General features: G+C 43.6%; 1 protein-coding gene across 7 annotated transcripts in view; it reads right to left on the bottom strand.

Moving 5' to 3' along the window:
- KLHL32 (kelch like family member 32) overlaps positions 1–15,963 on the bottom strand; it is a 233,436-nt gene extending 217,473 nt beyond the window's left edge. For 5 of the 7 annotated variants that reach the window (XM_029224082.1, XM_029224080.1, XM_029224077.1 and 2 more), the window contains exon 1: positions 15,567–15,963. The gene's annotated coding sequence lies outside the window, so the exon portion shown is untranslated. The remainder of the gene's footprint in view (positions 1–15,566) is intronic. The other 2 variants (XM_029224076.1, XM_029224078.1) reach the window with 2 other exon arrangements.
- Between the last annotated feature and the right edge of the window lie 1,074 nt (positions 15,964–17,037).

Raw genomic sequence — 17,037 nt, 5'->3', positions numbered from 1 at the left:
ATCCACATAATTATACTGCAGAGTAGGTATAACTGTCTCCAGAATACAAAGGAGGATACTCAGGTTCAAAGAGATAAATAACTTTCCAAACAACTAGTAAACAAAAGAACCAGGATTCAACCTTAGGGCTCTCTTTCTCTAAAGGCATCCCACTGATGCACCCCACTGCTGCTGCTACACAAAGCAAGAAAGGCAGCTACAAGCAGCCAAAGCCCCACTGGCTGTGGAGGAGGTAAGTGGCTGGTGGACACTGTAGTCCAAAGATAGCTTTAATATCACTTGTCATCGAAAAGGGCCAGAGCAGGCAAAAGCAGTAACAACAGCACGGAGAAGGTTGGATGTGACATCTGTGGCACAGGAGAAGCACCTGAGAAGGCTGGATCCCAGAAGAAAAGGTCTCCACTATGGGACCCAGCCCTGCCCAGTGCCCTCCAGCAAGGAACAACAGTGTGAACACAGAACACAGAACAGTGAAATAGAGCCGAGGTCTGCTCCAGATGCTGGAGTGCCTTAGCCAGAAATGTGTTTTGTTTCCACTGTGGAATTTATCCTGGAACTTTCCTTCACTACACTGGTGGCCAAAGAAACCCTTGATTAAATAAAAACAAAAATTCAAAACCTTGGTATAAAGCAAGTTTGGAAGTGTTGTTATTTTGAGAATACTCAACATAGGAAAATATAAGAGAGATAAATTACTGGATTCCTTTAAATAGCCAACTCCCAGAAGCTTTAAAGATTTTTTCGTTGTTGTTTTATTAAATCTCGCATTACTTGACAAAGAGGCTTAGAAATTAGATATACATAATACTAGAGGTTGTAGAGAAACCTTTCAGTACCTCCTGAAAGCCTGTTTATTTACAGAGCCTGAGAAAGGGAGATGGTTCACACTGGGAAGAATTAGAAGGCAGGTGGGGAAATGCTTTTTGTTTGTTTCTTTTGTTTTAATTTTATTTTATTTTATTTTTTATTGGAGTATAATTGCTTTACAATGGTGTGTTATAGTTTCTGCTTTATAACAAAGTGAATCAGTTATACATATACATATGTTCCCATATCTCTTCCCTCTTGCGTCTCCCTCCCTCCCACCCTCCTTATCCCACCCCTCCAGGCGGTCACAAAGCACCGAGCTGATCTCCCTGTGCTATGATAGCTAGTAGGAAGCAGCTGCATAGCACAGGGAAATGCTTTTTGAGACTAATTTAGCCACGGGTCTTAGAGTCACAGGGGTTTTTAGAAAGAAGAGTGAGATAAAGAAAGCCAAGTTTCTAAAGAGATTAGTCTGCAGCAGTCCACAGGAAGGGATGGAAGAAAAAAAAAGTGGCACAGAGAGACCAGTAAGGAAGCTACAGTGCTAAGGAAGTGAATCAGAAAAGCAGCCAGGAGAACAGAGGGGAGAGGAGGGCATGCGAGATGCTGGGAAGGAGAAACTGAGAGGCCTGGGGACTGAATACTGAGATGACAGCCTAGTTAGCTGCAGGTAAGGTCAGACACACACGAATAGGGTAATATTTTACATTTACACAAACATGCAGCTCCTTTAACCCACACTTCCTGAGCACTGGTGGTACCAAGTCAGAGAAGACCAAGATTCAAATGTCTACAAAAGGCACACTGATTGATACAGAAGACCAGAGGTTACCTAGGATGGAGTGGGAATGGGAATAAACTTTGGGGGTTGATACAAATGTTCTAAAAGTGGATTGAGGTGATGGCTGCACAACTCTATATACATAGACTAAAAATTATTAAGCTGTGCACTTACAATGGGTGAACTTTATGGTCTGTAAATTCACCCTCAGTAAAGCTGTTCTTTTTTTTTTTTGGAACAGAGAAAGGTTTATTGCAGGGCCATGCAAGGAGACGGTGGCTCATGCCTTAAAAAGCCCAGACTCCCCGAAAGCTTTCAGCAAATCCCATATATAGGAAAGATGAGGGAGGGGCGTGGTTAGTTGTTGCAAAATTTTTGGTTTCAGATCCTTTGTTCTTGAGGTCAGGTAATGATGTTCCTGTAAATCTCCACCAAAACAAATGTTATTCTCTGTTCTGACAGGAAAGCGCAAGGTCCCAAGGCACAACTTTCACCCTCAGAGGTCCAGGTCCTTCCTCATAAGAAGGGGGCCCCCCGCTCAGGCCAGCTACCCTGTCCGTGAGCATTCATCCAGCACTCAGGCTGGGTCCTCCCGCCAGTGGCCAGGCCCAGATGAAGAGGCAGATCTTAGCTGGCAGTGCCTTCAGGGTCAGGTCCCCAGACCCTACCCAGAAGTCATCACTGAGGGAGTAAGGCACCCAGGATCCAGCTGGCCCTCAGGCTCCTCAGGCCACCCAAACACGGGGGTGGGGGGGTATGCCGGGTCCTGCAGACTGCAACCCGTGCAGACTGCTACTGCCACTAGGTCGCAGAGGCAGGGACAGGGGAGAGGTTCGCATCGCCCAAAGGCCTGGGCCCACTCAGTGGGTGGCCATGGCGAGGGCTCTGGAACTCCGCAGGACACAGCCCCCAGCCTCCTCCCCAGGCCCCCCGGCTCACCCGCCAGCCAGAGGCTGGAGGGCCTACAGCAGCAGTCCCCAATCTTTTTGGCACCAGGGACTAGTTTTGCAGAAGACACTTTGACCACAGACCGGGTTGGGGGAGAGTTCAGACGGTAATGCAAGCAATGGGGAGCGGCAGATGAAGCTTCAATCGCTCCCTTCTGCTCACCGCCTGCTGTGCGGCCCAGGGCGTGGTAACCCCTGGCCAGGAGGACCCAGGGGAGAAGGCTGCGACCGGCCTCTTACCGCACTCTCTGCCGCGACAACCACCACTCGGCCGACCGATGGCCCAGCGGGGCCTCTAACCACCGCACTAGTGGTCTTGTGCTAAGTAATGGCCGTTCAGGTGTGTCTGCTAACAGCTGCGTGCCACCTTGCCTCTATTACAATTCCTCCCTTTTCTGTGATACTCCTCAATGTTGAGGAGCAAATGTGGGTATGTCTTGGGTAGAGTGGTTAATCATAAACTCAGTAGAGGAACTGGGTTTTAGGGGGACTTGGTTTCAACCTCCAATCCTGTTTCATCCTTCACAAATTAGCAAAGCTGTTCTTAAAAAGTGATGAGAGCTATGGAGAAGGGACAGTAATACACGGTAAGGAGAATTGAGGTGGGGGGTAGTTTTCGTTTTAAATAGGCGATCACAGTGGACCTCAGTGAGAAGGTGACATTTGCGCAAAGACCCAAAGGAGGTGAGGGAGGGAGCCTGGGGACAGCCAAGAGGAGAAGAGTCCAGGTAGAGGAAACCAGGGACGACGTGCGCAGGTTCTAAAGTAGAAAAGGAGGCCAGTGAGACCAGGGCAGGAGTGGACAGTGAACAGTAGAAGGTAAGGACAGAGGAGGACAGGAGGGGATAGATGGTATAGATTGCGTTGGTTCTCGGGATGGAATCTAATGCAGTTTTAAGCTAAAGACTAAGGTGGTCTAACTCAGCTTTTAAAAGGATCACGCCAGCTGCAGTACTAGGAACAGTCTCTGGGAAGCAAAGGAGAGCAGCCGGGAATCTGCTGCAGTAGTTTAAGCATCAGCTGGCGTTGACTGGGGCAATGGTGGGAGCAGGAAGGTGGTCAGAAACGGTCAGATTCCAGGTATATTTTGAAGGTAAAACCAAAAGAATTTCCTGACTGCTTGGATGCGAGCTGTCAGAGAAAGAAGCAAGGATGACTCCACGGTTCTGGGCCTGAGCAGCTAAAGGTGGGGAAGCTCTGGATGAGGCAGGTTTGAAGGAAAAAAATTAAAAAGCATGTACTGGGAACTTTACTACTAAACTATATCTGCCAAAGTCACTGCACATAATTTTGGTAACATTCTTCCAAAGGCCAATTTGACTCTAAGGTAGGTTTCCTTCCAACACGTTCATTAGTTGGGGTACTTTAGGGAAATGAATTGGCCATGCAAAATGTAGAAATGTTTATTTAAAATTCTGATTCTTGGCCTTTTTATTCTTAGGACTGCTGAACAGCTTATTTTCTTATAACTTCTTAATTATGCTTCTAATGACATTAGATTTAACCTGCCTGGAAAGGTCCTGCTGTTGGTCCAAAGTGAACCAACAGAAAAGAGCAGTGACACCAGTGAGAGTCACTTATCCCTCAGTGATTCTTTACTTAAATAGAGCCACTGAGCTGGGAAAAGGCCCAATCAATGAATGTTGGGCTATGTTAATGAACTCCATCTCGTATAAAAATATCAGTGTTAGAGCAAAATTCATGAAGTGTCACAAAGAAGTGCCAAAATTCAAGGTCAATCTCTCTTGTGAGTTATTTCTCCTTAGAAGAAGGCTCTCTAAAGAGATGAAGGTAGAAAAGGTTAAATTCCTATCTGTAGATTTAAATAATACCTACTCTCATTTCACGATATAAAATACAGATTTTTCTTTCTTGCACTTCTAAATTTATATGTGTGTGTTGGGTTCTCTCTATTTATTCTGCACATCTGGCCACCGGACTTCTCCATGAGATCATTATCATTAATACACGAGTTAGAAATACACATTAGGCTCAGCAGCTGTGCCCAAGGCCATTACTTCCTCTCATTTGGCACAGATGGCCAAAGAGATGATTTTGGCAGACGAGCCAAGTGCTAGCCACCTAATGAAGCTGCAGCCTCAAAACCAACTGATGGTAAATGCAGTTTTAAGTTATCCTCACGCACTTCCCTCTCCCTCCCTCTCTCCCCACTGCTCTCATCCTTGACACAGAAAGCAGAAGAAAGAGTACACCCTAACTCTAATTTGCCAAAGCTCTAAACACACCATTTCATCTGATTCTCCAAGGAGGAAAAGGTAACTCAACAAAACAATTCCAGTTCTAAAATGGTCATTCTTTAGGTCAAAAGCCTTTTTTCTTCAACTCAAAAATAATCCTGCAAAAGGGATTAAGCTGGTTTGTACCTAACTCAGTATCAGAGAAACCATCACAATAGTCATAATAGTGATTAAACAAGCATGGACAAATATAAGTATAGTATCTGCCCTTCTTTCATATACTCACACGCCTTAAAATGACTTCTCTTAAAACTGTAAGTAGGCAATATCCTCACCATGCATAACTCTCTTAGATTGTAAAGTTCACTTATAATTTCATAAGCTGTTTAATGGCAAGGTTTCTTTTTGTCCTTATCTGCATGCTGGTGCTTAAGAGTTGCATATCTCCTCAAAATGCCCGATATTCAAATGTTTTGATGCTTTAAGATCATGATAGTGATGAAGGTCATGAAATTCCCCTCAGACATAAAAGACGCACATACATAGTCACACTCTGTTTCAGCCAGTTTCTGAGGACAGAATATTAAATTTAAAAGCCTATTAAAGACCGGCAAAACACCCTCCAAACCTTCCCTAAAATGAAGAGCAAACGACAGTTCAAACTTACGGTTTCTCTGCTCCCGGAGAAATCCTGCTGTAAAGATCTATACTATCCTGCCACAGTCCACTACAGATAGACCCTGTTAATCAATGACTCACAGGACTTTATCCACAGTAGAAACTGTATTCTCCAGTTGGCTTATATAATGCCATGTAATCACCATCAACACTCTAAATCTAAAAAGGTATAAAAAAGCATCTGATTTTATCTTGTGCAGAAATGTCTATTTTTTTTAATCAAACTGCTTCAACGTTGGGTAATATTGCCATGAGGGTATTTATAAAGATGCTCTCTGCAGTGATTCACCTGATTACTTGTACACAAATCTGAGTGGAAAATCCTAACTTCTGTTTCAGCAGTGAAGATGTTAATCACACATTACGACTCCTATCCAGAGCACTTAGTAAAGAATCGCCTGCAATGTTTAAACGTCCACTGAATATCCATAGAGTTGGGTGACCTCAGAACTTATTTACCTTGCTCTTTTTTGTTAAGTGTGAATGGCAAGAAAACTGAGGCCCGGATCCAGGTGGCACGGCGGGTCCCTGGGAGGTAGGAATAAGGAGCAGAGTGTGTGCAGGTCACGGTGCTCTTGACCTGCAGCTCGGGGATTAGACCCACCATCAGAATCACTCGGGAAGGGTGTTCTAATACTCAGGGGCTCGGTACCAATACAGATTCCAGCACAATAAATATAGACTCCAGGAATCTATATTTTTAAAACAACTCCAGGTCCTTCTGAGGACCATCTCTTTACAGAGCCTGGTTGCAACCTCTGTAGAACAGTGATCATGTATGATTTCCTAAAGCAAGGCTCCAGAACAGCCAAACAAATCAATAATGGAGCTCTTTAGTATAAAAAGAGCTTTTAAAAAATATATCTAATTTTGTTCTCATGATTCTTACTATTATCCCAGTTATAAAGGAGACTCGGCCACAGAGCTCCCGCGGCAGAGCTGGAAACTCAAGGACTCTGACTCCAAGGGCCCTTGTTCTCCCAATCCGCTTCATTGCACATGGCCCCCAGGCTCACCCCACGTACAGAAATACAGCCAGTGAGGGATTTTCAGTTCTTCTCTGGGACCCAAGCAACCACACGTGGGAGCAGTCTTAAGAAAAGGCCTTATCAACACTGGCACTGCCCTCAGGAAGCCTGAAAGTTGGCCTGAGAGGGAAATGTGGCTAGTTCCTGTGAGGATCCTCTTTCCTGGCTGAGATACTGATGGACGCTGTGCCACCATATAGAAAAATCCTCTCCTGAAACTCAATCCGCTCCCATCCCTGAGGTCAACCATGAGGTTCCAGATAAGAAGAGACAGAACTAAAAAAGTTCTTGAATCAGTGATACCTGGGCTTCTTATTTTGTTTATTTATTTATTAACATCTTTATTGGAGTATAATTGCTTTACAATGGTGTGTTAGTTTCTGCTGTATAACAAAGTGAATCAGCTATACATATACATATATCCCCATATCTCCTCCCTCTTGCAACTCCCTCCCTCCCTCCCTATCCCACCCCTCTAGGTGGTCACAAAACACGGAGCTGATCTCCCTGTGCTATGGGGCTGCTTCCCATTAGCTACCTATTTTACATTTGGTAGTGTATATATGTCCATGCCACTCTCTCACTTCGTCCCAGCTCACCCTTCCCCCTCCCTGTGTCCTCAAGTCTATTCTCTACGTCTGCATCTTTATTCCTGTCCTGCCCCTAGTGGGCTTCTTAAATATCTTGCTCTATGGCTGGTTACTGTCCAACACAGTTGATGGGCTCACTTAATGTTGAGATGCAAGAGGTCCTCTTTCATCCTTGCCTCTGGCTCTTCATCAATCAACACATGAATAAAGAAAAGAAACAGAATACCAATAGCTGCTGAGTGAGGCACTGCAAGTTTGCACATGAGCCAAGAATGATAGCAACAAAATTCTTAAGCAATCATAGGATATGGTTTTACAAAAAGAGATCAATATAGAGGAAGTATAAGAACTCCAAGAATACAGTGCCCAAAAAGAAAAATACAGTAATCAAGGTACACATTGAGGAGGTCTGGGAATTTCATGCCCCATTCGGACCAGGGGTAAAGTATGTCCTTATTTACAAAGGCAATACATAGCTAAACCACGTAACTGACTCTTCCTGTCCCAATTCCACACTTATCAAACCCTGAGCCACAAAGAGACAAGGTGCTGGCCAATGAGCTCCACCCACATCTGCAAACTCTTCAGCAGCTACGTACATCAAATATATCAATATTCCACTTTAAAGCAACTGAAAATATGTAGTGACAATAAATTAACTACAGACTTCTGGAGAGCAATATTGATAGAACAACATGAAACACAAATCAAAAGCTGACAACTCTGTGAAAGATAACAAGGTCAGAAAAGGAAATTTAACCATAAAACCCTACGGATGACACTAAGATTCACAAATTAGAGTTTCAGTAAGAAGTCAAGTTAAATACTGTGTAGAAAGGCCCTAGAGCTGTGCACGAGTTTCTCAAATGACATTTGATCAATTCGGAAGCCCTATCTTTAGATGATATTAAATACCTTCAAGAAATGATAAGTAGCTTTGACCCAAAGCTGAAGAAGATAAGCTGTGTCCAAATTAAATCAGATTGTAGGTAATTAATGTTTCCACAGAAGAAAAAACCAAAACCTTCATTCCATATTTCTTTAGGCTTTGAATTCTCAAAAAACCAATCAGTCATATCAGCTCAAAGACATCAGGCTGAGAAAGACTGGTGAATCTTTGCAGCTGAAGGGTTATTGGATTATATCTATACTACTGCCTATCACAAAAACAGCACTTTAAAAAAAAGTCTCCTGGGCTTCCCTGGTGGCGCAGTGGTTGAGAGTCTGCCTGCCGATGCAGGGGACACGGGTTCGTTCCCTGGTCCGGGAAGATCCCACATGCCGCGGAGCGGCTGGGCCTGTGAGCCATGGCTGCTGAGCCTGAGCGTCCGGAGCCTGTGCTCCGCAACGGGAGAGGCCACAACAGTGAAAAAGGCCCGCGTACTGCAAAAAAAAAAAAAAAAAAGTCTCCTTTCAGGGAGTGTCAAACAGAATAGATGAGGAAGCAAGTCAAAGAGAGACTCTATCAAAATAAATCTCTTCCATTTGGATATCTACCTCAATTGTGAATCTAAATTTCCAAAATAATAACCACAGCTGTCACTTGGGAAGTGGTTGAGAATATGCTCATATTAAAAGACTTTTTTTCCTTAGTAATATGATTTTGTAACTTTGCTGTTGTGTGAATTAGATGCAAACACAAGATGTGGCACTGATGTCATCTTGGCTACCATATTTTTCATCCTGGAATTCAAACCTCACTATAATAAATATCTACTATATACTGAATCTTTTTTTTTTTAACTTTACTATATTCTCTTCTGGATTCGCAGAGAGTAAAGACATAGGTAAAGGATATTCTGTCTTTGACAAACGATCACAAATTTAACATGAGCAATTCCCTAAGCCTTTCTTATTTTAGGTATCTAAACTAATGTTACTTACCAACTACTAAACATATATCTGAATTATTATACTGCAACATATTTAAAGAAACACTGAAATAAATAAATACATACATACATACCAGAGCACATTTAGCACAAGAAACAGTCTTTTCTATAATGAAGTGCTTTGTAATTCGCTGTATGATAAAAACAGAACTTAGCATGGTATATAGGCTCCTAAAATTTACTGCTCAGACTACCTTCCTATAAATGTTCTTTGTTATCACTACTACAAAAGTCAACAGTGTAGTAGGCTGCTAGTAGTTCCCACGGCTGTCTGGGTTACCCCAAGCCCAAGAGCTGGGGGGTAACCTTGAAAAAAGTCAGGACACACTAACCTCATCTGCACTCCTAAGTCATCAGAGAACCAAATGATACCAAAAAAGCGAAAGATTACTCTGCCGCTTGTGAAGATAAGGACTTGCTTGGCAGGGGCGGGGGAGGGGACAGAGAGTGGTACAGAGAAAAAAAGAAAAAAATAGATTTAACTAGGAAGTATTCTCTTTGGGAAGACTTTAATCCTATCTGACTTGAAAGTGAATTTGAAGAGTTTTTTCTTTGAGCCTGGGGAGCTCTTGACCTTTTCATAAAATTTACATAATTCAGCATGAAGGGAAACCCCTAGTTGAATAGAAAGATGTTGGCAACTAGAACTTGATCTCAGAGAAAGGTTAGGAGGTCTGTACCCACCAGGTAATAGATGCTGCTTTTATTAATCCACAGGGGACACAAAAGGCAGCTTTGTGCTTTTTACAGATGGGGACCCCTGAAGAGATCCTATAATAGGGCCCCAGTGAGCTGCCTAGACAGGAGAAAACTGACCCTCCCTCCTTTTCCCTGTGGCTTCAGAAGTTGCAGAAAAGGGGGGGAAGGCTTGCCAGAGCCTCTGACAGACATTAACCCCAACATACACATTCCTCTCCCCAGGAGAGCCCACCTAAGCAGTCCACTGCTCACTCAAAGCTGCATTACACAAAGAGGTTAGCTCCTCGCTAAGGCTGGCAGACCAGATTAAGACATTTTTACATGGGACATACAATTTAAGTGAATTCTATCCTCATGTTGAGGAAGGCAAAGGTAGGAGGGAAAGGGGAGGCAAAGGGAAGGAATTAGTGAGTACTGAGATTTTATTATGCACTGGGCATTGTGCTAGATGTTTACTATGCATATCTTATTTAGTCTGAGAATAGCCCTCTCATCAAGGTAATAGAATTCCCATTTTACAGATGAGGAAAATGAGACTGAGGGGAGATATGTTAGCTCGGTCCCAGAGCCAGTACCAAGATCACACAGCCAAGAAGTGTCAGGTTTAGCATTCAAATCCAGGCTCCAAGGCTGTGCCACGCTACCGTGCACACAACGTGCAAGAACTGGAAGAACTAAAACTTATAAATAATAAGGCTTCTAAGGAATGATTTAAAATGAGGCACCAGAACTTGTGTCATAAAAAATTGCAAAATGCCTCCTCCACTGCTCTTGGCATCTGTCCCATTAGCATTGACTGTGTTCCCACTGAAGCGATCAGCTTGGATGGGACTACTTATTCGAACAATATCCTGTATGCCAAACAGGCTGTGCTGGGGAGTAGGGGGATTATAGAAAAGTCCTGCTTCTAAGTAACTGGAACTAGCTCATCTGGCATGGAAAGTAGACTATATTATACCTCAAACAAACATGTAGGAGAAAGTCAAGAGTCTACGAAAACTGCCAAAGATTTTCCTTCTTCATTTAAAAATCATCTTATCAGTCAGTTAATTCCAACCTTGTAAAACTCTTTTAGATAAATTTACAGCTTTCAGTGCTTTCACCATATGTGGAATTAATCTGACTCCAAGTCAGGTTTGCAACTGTTATTTTTTTATACATAGTTCTTCTTAAAATCTCATCGAAATTTATAGCACCGTATGTCTAAATCAAGTTAAATTAAATGCATTAGTGCATCACAATGCACATATGAAACATGGCAAGAGCAAAAGAAGTATGACGAAAGTTGAGTGCTTCTTCCACCTCTTAGGTAAAGATCTCAGCAAGAAGGGTGTGAGCATGAAGGACCCTATCAGAATCACAGAACCAGGGAAAAGATGAACAAAACGAATTTCATCTATTTATTCCCAATAAGTGGGAAAGCAAGATGTTCTGGGATAAATTCTCAAGTTCTACTCTCCAAACTGGAAGAAATTCTGAGATAATGGGAACCAGATACAGAAGGAAGGAAGGCGGGAGTAAGGCACTGCCTGACACAGAGACAAAACCAGGTCTATCTCCACTGTCATCAAAAACTCTGTTTAATAAGAAAGAAGGGCTCCTAACATCACGTGTTCATAATATTTTCCATTACTTGCCAAATATATCTGTGAAGAGCAAATCATCACATTGGCTTATACTGTACTTGATGGGAATTAAAATCCCTCCAACTTCAAAGCGAACTCCTGTCATGCCAAATGTCCTCGGTGCTAGACTCTAGCTGGCTGTCATGTTTTCTATTTTATTTCATCCCGTTATCTTGTGCCCATGATTCTAACAGGCAGTTCTCCCACCCAGTCATTCCAAATCTAGTACTTGAATCCAAGTCTAACTTCCACTTACTTGTCACATTTTTTATTTCATATTTCCACCCAGGAAACAAAAAGTTGACCCAATCAGGATCAAGAGTAGAGGACATTTATCTGTTACTAAAGGCTTCTCTCTGGGTGTGAGTGTAGATTTCCAAACAGCTAACACACAGCATACATATCTCCTCACTTATCCCACAGATAAGAGACTTCATCAAAGGTGTATCTAACATTAAAATCTCTATCTGCAAGAGCCTCCCTAACCTCCAAGCCTGTGACCCTACGAAAAGAAAATGTTTACACTGATATGTTCTTTTCTCATCTAATTTTCACAATCTCTTTCCCATTTCTAAAAATCCAGGTATTTGTCCACTCTAATTGCATTCATGTAAAATATCTATACATGCTTTCTTTCCACAGAAAAGTGATAACACGAGAGGAAATTATGTGCCAGTTGTTAGATGTTAAGAATACAGACACGCCATAACAGTTACTGGGTATTTATTGTGTACCAGACTCTGTATAGAGAACTTAATACTTGGTTCATCCTTAGCCTTATGTTCAGTCTTTTAGAAGAATCAGCACTACACTCTCGGGATTCTCCTCTATGTCTACAACTGCCCTCTTGGTCTCCTCCACCAACTTGTCTTCCTCCACCCCCTCCCTACAACCCCAGTTCCTTCTTCTTGCTGCACTCCAATTGGAGATCATTCCCACAGCCTGTGTCATCCCTTCAGCTACAATGATGAACTCATCAATATCAGAGATCATGTATATTATCCTCTCAGCTCACAATTCCAACTGACTGTCTGGCAGAACCTTCCATCTTTCGATAGAGGTCCAGCATTAATACTCCTCCTACACAGGATTTACCTGACCTCCACAGTCAGAATATTTTTTTAATTTTTTCTTCTTTCTGTGTTTCTGTGGGATTTTGTATCTCTGTCGTAGCATTTAACACACAACTGCCTCAAAATCACAATTATATACATGTCTATAACCTCCACTAGGTAACTGACAGAGAAGAGTGGGTATGAAGTGAGAAGAGGGGCTGAGGTTTAAAGTTTTCTTTCACTGGTCCAGTTTAACATCACGTAATCTTGGATGCTTCATCTGTCAAATGGAAATAACATGCTCACTTTATAGGGATGTTGTGAAGACAATATGGAAAGCAGTTTGCAGGTAGAAGGGGCTGGAAAAGTAGAAGCTGCCAGGAGCAATATGTTTGTTTGCTTTGAATCCTTAAGGGCAGAGATGTTATCTCCACAACACCCAGCCAGGACTTTGTTATATTAGTATTGACTAACATCTTCATGGCTCTTTTACTAGATGTGCGACACATTTCCAGGAATTGAAAACTGAAATTTACTTATTTATCACTAAAGCCTCCTTCCAGAGGATGATTTTAGAATAACAGGACTATTAGAAGCGACTGTCCAAGTGTTGGTTCTTTCTTTTTTAATGAGACCTATTTGGATCCACAAAAGAAATGATGTAAATAAAATAACACTCCTTTCTGACCACCAGCTCTGCTTCAGTGAAGTCTACTGACATCTTTGTAGTTTAGTAGACACATGAGAAAGTGGCAGCCTCTCTAAAATATTTGCTTCATTACAAGATTACTTAAGGAGTAGAGTATTTTCTCTGCCAGGGTCCTGGAATCGAACATCCCTTTGAGTTTCCAGTTACATTTTTGTTCCTATTCTGTGGTAGGTTTTAACTAATTACCTAAAGCCTTAATAGGAACTTTTCATTGAAAGGTTCAGGATGCTCCTTTTTTCTGACCAACTTTCTATTCTACCTCTTCCTGCAATGATAGGTACCCGACTGACTTTTCCTATACTTCTTAGTCCTACGCGCAGAACAAATTGTTACAAGCATGAAAAGTTTTAAACTATAAATGCTTTTGCTTCACCAGATTCAAAAATTCCTCTTTTGGAGCACTTCATGCTTTCATTTTCTCTGAGATGTGAGAAAGAGACCTAGGAACCCTCAGGAACAAACCTGGACCTGTTTATTGGATGTTGAGCATGTCTGTTAGAGATTTTAATATCAAAATCAGAAAACTCCCAATCACTCTCATAATGATGGATGTATTTGTTTACATCAGTATTCTGTTAGAGAAAAACAGTTTAGAATTGAATGAGACCTCACTAGTTATGGATTGCAAACTGGTAGGCCCCAGGCCACTCGTGGCCCAGATACATTTTTAATGTGGTCCTTACAGTTTTTTAAATTAAAGACACTTCAAATTTAAAAATCTGGAAGTTTCTTTTTTTCTTGAAAAAAAGAGAATCTTTTAAAGCCAGGGTGGCAACAACCAGCAACAGGCAAGTAGGAGCTGCCCCCTTTACAGTGGTTTGCATGTTCCAGCCATAATCCACACCACCTCTCTCCCACGTGTTTCCCACTGGGCCTGCTCCAGTCCCTTACCTTGCCTGTCAGACCCCTGCACACACTGGAGAAGCAGACACAGGATTTTTTAAAAGGCAAAGAGCCTGGATCCAAAAAGGGCTTTCCCATTCACTAGCTCTGTGACCTTGAGCAAGCTGAGTCTAGGTCCCTCAGCTTTAAACTGAAGATACTTCCTTGACCTCACAAGGTTGTTATGGGGATTAAAAAAGAAGTGTACAGAAAGTACTTTGTAAACTGGAATATAAAATGTTTGTCATCTTATTCATTTCACAGCACCTGCCCACCGTCAGTAGCACAAATCCCCTCCACCTACCTCAGTTATGATCGCTTCCCTTCTTCCTCCTATAATTACACTCTGTATGACACAGTTTAAAATCTAAATAAAAACAATTTGATATATTTCCTGGCCTCACTTAATAAAAGGTAGAAAAAAGGAACAAATATCAAAGGAAAACAAAATGAACTGTTGAATGCCAGTGGGTCTTTACTAGGCCATTTCTCTTTGTAATGAAGGTATGAAGTTAGTGCAGAGTGTAATTACTGGACTGCAGATCTCTCCAAGTGCTGTGTGATAAGTTCACCCATCAGGTGCCTGAGGCCTAAAGGTGAAACTGACAGCCCAGTTCCTAGGGGTTCCTGTGAGACAGACCTCCTCTTGGGCCTCAACAGTGCTCCAGTAAAGGATCCAATCTATCAGAAAAATCCAACAGGATCTAGAAAGCTGGGCTTCCTTCCTCTCTGCATTTTAATATAAGCTCTAAAAGCTTAGAATCTGGTGTATTAAGCTATGGCACACATTTTATATCTATATCTACCTACATATAGATATACATCAAAAATCAATAAGAGACTTGGAAGAAAACAGAATCTTCTCAGAAATGGGCAGAGGTGCAAAAAACTGCACTCAAAGAGTGATGCAGTGGATACAGAAATGTTAACAAAGATGTATGCTATGAAAGCTATCTCCTTACATTAGGAATTCACGTATGTATTCCTGTTCTGGTCATTTTACAACAGAAGATCATCCTTCTGTGGGGAACCATAATTAATTCATCTTCTGCTTTTAATGTTAAGACAATCACGCCTGAATGAACTGCAAAATATACTGTGGAAAGAGAGGGGAAGAAGGGATTTTAATTGGAATCATCGTTCTTTATAAGATCACCAAAATGGGAGTAATTTATGATTCAAGACTCAATCCGTTGAAAAATCCATCTGACGAATCCTTTTTAAAGCACTCCATACAGTGCAATTACCGCTTTTCTTGAAGTTGAATGAAACCGTCGCCTGAATACAGATTAACGAATGCCAAATTACCACAAGGTCCTCAGTGTGCATTTCACTTTTAAAAATCAAGATAAATAACAGCATCATTTAAGAAACCAGTTCTTTCAACAGGCGCCCCAAGGCTGATGTTTAAGCAAGTCTCCTTGGCAACCAAGGAGCAAAGTACATCTTGGGCTACGAGGAAGGGGAGAAAAGGGGGAGCAATTCCAGGGCTGGGTAGAATAAGTAACCGGGAATAGTAATTGCTCCCGCTAGACGACGCTGCTAGAGGCTGCATGCCCCTGCAATTTCAACTCCGGTCTCGCCCCCACTGGCTCACCAGCAGCCTCCCACCCTCTCCCTCCGGTCTGCAGGCACCAACCGCGAACAGGTTACAAGGAGAGAGAGACTAGCTTACCCGAGGGGGTGAGCGGTCTCCGGGGTTACGTACCCGAGGCGGCAGCGCAGGCACCGGGCTTTCCCTGATGCACAATGGCCCTGCTTCGCCCGACGACGCGGAGGTTAAGAGAAACCGCAGTAGCTTCTCCCTGCCGGTTTGGGGATGCAGTTGTGAAGAGCGAGCGCGCTAGCGCGTGTGTGCGCGTGTGTATGTGTGTGTCCGTGAACGTGTGTGCGAGTGTGTATCAGTAAGCGTGTGTGTGTCTGCGCGCTCCCGGACTCTCCTGCAGGGAAACTGTGTCTCCTAGTAAATGAGAGCAGCTGCCAGCCCCGCGGGTGGCGCGTCCAGCTCGCTCTGCTCTAGGCAACAGCGTCAGCCAGGACACGCACCTCGCCGGAACCGCGCGGGCTCAGACAGCGAAGGGCTCCGCCCCCTCCCGCCTCCGGCGAGCCAGCGCGCACGCACACCCCGCCCCCTCCGCCGGCAAGCGCGCGCGTCCCACCCCCGCCCCCGCCGCCGAGGAGGCGCGCACGCCGGACACCCCCGTCCCGCTCCCGACGGCGCGCCAGCGCGCGCGCCCGCTCTCCCCGGAAGCCGGCCTCCTCCACGACGGCCCTCGTTTGCTCTCCGGCACTTGCGCTGCTGACCGCTGGATCGCTTGCACCGCCTGCAGCCTCAGCTGCGGCTCCTCCTGTGACGACGGAGATCCTGGGACCCAGCCCGCCTGTTCCCAGACTGCCTCCCAGGGCTGGAGAGCGACCTGCGGGAACAGACGCCGTGACCCCAACTTGGTGTGGCCGCGGGCTCTGGCCCTCTGCTTCCCTCCCCCGACCCAAATAACTTGTAAAGTTCAAATTGCTCCTATTCCTAGTGGCCCCTTTACAGGACCGATGTCGTGGCCCTCCTTAGGATAGCATACTTTATGGTACTGTCGAAAACGGCTTTCTGGTAACCTTAAGAAATGACAAGGGATCTCCAGGGATGGATGACGGAAGCCCTGAATCTGAGGGATGAGGAAGAGTATTTGGTTGCAGCTAACTCAGCATCAAAACTGCAAACAGACAACAACCTCAGAATACCACCATTAAATTTCGGGGCCTGGCCCACTCGTGTCACTTGCGGGTCATTCCTGTCATTCCCGTGTAAAACATCCTTAGAAACGCAAACCTAAGCAAAGTGAATAATTTTGATAGGTGAAAATGTTAAATATTTCACTTTTGAATTGAAAACCTTGGTCCGATGTGGAGTTATGCAACCTGGTAAACATGAAATGAAACTCTAAATTGGAGTAAGCTGTGTTTTGTAGGAGTTCGGGGTTTAAAGTACTAGGAAGATGGAATTTCACAGAATGTCAAGTCCCTTCTCTTGCAGGTGTGTTCTTCCACAGTTGGGCTAGGAACAGTGCCCTGATCTATTTCAGGTGTCCCTAACATTCTCATTAGTCTCAAATCAGTAGTTCAGCATGTTTTCCACTTTCAGACCCACAAGT

This window comes from Monodon monoceros, unplaced genomic scaffold, assembly GCF_005190385.1.
Source record: "Monodon monoceros isolate NGI ecotype Baffin Bay Population unplaced genomic scaffold, NGI_Narwhal_1 Super_Scaffold_15, whole genome shotgun sequence".
Lineage (NCBI taxonomy): Eukaryota > Metazoa > Chordata > Mammalia > Artiodactyla > Monodontidae > Monodon > Monodon monoceros.
Note: the sequence above shows the minus strand (reverse complement) of the source record. Positions and strands in the feature narration are given on the sequence as shown.